Source organism: Cebidichthys violaceus, unplaced genomic scaffold (genome assembly GCF_023349555.1).
Source record: "Cebidichthys violaceus isolate CVI_PGR_0920_01 unplaced genomic scaffold, fCebVio1.0.p SCAF_14, whole genome shotgun sequence".
In the NCBI taxonomy this organism is placed as follows: Eukaryota; Metazoa; Chordata; class Actinopteri; order Perciformes; family Stichaeidae; genus Cebidichthys; species Cebidichthys violaceus.
Genome location: NW_027176307.1, coordinates 13,442,046 through 13,443,738, shown reverse-complemented (window position 1 = coordinate 13,443,738; position 1,693 = coordinate 13,442,046).

The window sequence follows — 1,693 nt, the reverse complement described above, 5'->3', positions numbered from 1 at the left end:
TCTTTTTAAGTCCCACAACTTTATAGATGAGCAACACTAAATCACTGCAATAGCCTTGAAAGGAAATGCGTCACCATTTTTCCTCCACTGATAAAGAAATATTTTGACTTTACTTTAGCTCCCCAAAGTGCACTTTAACACTTGCAGTTATATTTAATGTGTCCACCCTGCTGCTGATTTACACAAAAGCAAAAGTCTTATGTTAATGAAAACGGGTAAATAATAAGTGTGGAATTTTGATTTGTCATTGAATTTTTACAGCTTAATCTTTGACGTCTGTGTATGTGGTATGTTTTGGAATTACTGTCATTCAAACATCACTTCATTGTCTTTATTTTCTTTGCTTTTCTGTGACCTTCTTGTATTCAATCATCAAACAGTTCCTCAGCGTTCCCATCGTCTACATCTTTTTATTTTCTCTCCAGTCCTTTTTGGTTTGTTTTATTTGCCGTCGTATTTGTCACATGTCATCGTCTCGTCATGGTTCATTATTTGACTTGAAACAGAGACTTCAATGTCAACCCACAGTCTTTGTAGACTGGATAATGATTGCCGGTGGAGGAGAATGAGAGGACAACATAGAGGCTGAAAAATGATGAACCTACATTAGAATAAAACAGGTCACATGTGTGAGAAGCCCGGCTATAGAGAGTGTGTTTGGACGCACCTGTGGGGCGACTTGGCACGTATGTACTGTATGTGTGTATGTCGGTACACTCACCTACATACATGCATACATGTGTACAGTATATATATATTGTATTTAATGTGTCCACCCTGTTGCTGATTTACACTAAAATCTATCAAAGCAAAAGTCTTATGTCAATGAAAATGGGGTAAATTGGTAAATAATATTCTAAAAAAAAAGATGTCGACCCTCTTATAGGGTAACTGACTTTATTCTGATTCAGCTTAATTAACATGACTGTGTTGTGATTGATGATCCCACTGCTGCATTACTACAATAAGGAGACTAGTATTAGCCTACATGTGGTGATGCCAGAGATAGAAATAAAATAAAGTGCCATGAAGTCACTGCTGAGAGTCAGACACACAGTAGCCGCTATATATATATATCTATATATATATAGATATAGAATATATATATATAAAGAAAAGAAGAGAAGCGTTTACAAAGGGAGGCGGTGTTTGTCTCGATCAACGCATGGCGGCTTCGGTAGTCAGCTGTTAGAGAAGCAAGGAGGAGCTGGGTCTGGTTCTGCTGGATGACTCACTCTGTCAACGCACACTCATTCACTCATTATAGCGCACATACACGCACGCGAACGCTTACGCGCAGGCACGTTAGTGGTGGTGGTGGTGGTGGGTGCGGGGGGGGGGGGGGGGGGGGGGGGGGGGGGGGGGGGGGGGTGATGCGCTTGCAGCAGCTGAAGAGGGCTTCCTAATCAGAGTTTACCACCAGGGCCGTTCATTCTCCACTGGAGGGCGAGTGGACAACAGCACCGGGACACTCCGGCAGCGGGAGGGAGGACAAACAGAGCAGACAGTCGGAAGAAGGGGAGACACGGGACAGAGCAGCAGTAGTAGCAGTAGCAGCAGCTGGAAGACACACAGACAACAGGACACTGAGAAGGAAAACCCCGGATCCTGCCAAAAAAAAAAAAGCATCATTTATTTTCCGCCCCGTCGGATTAAACCCGGTCCCCGTCTCCAGCACCGAAATCACGTAAGA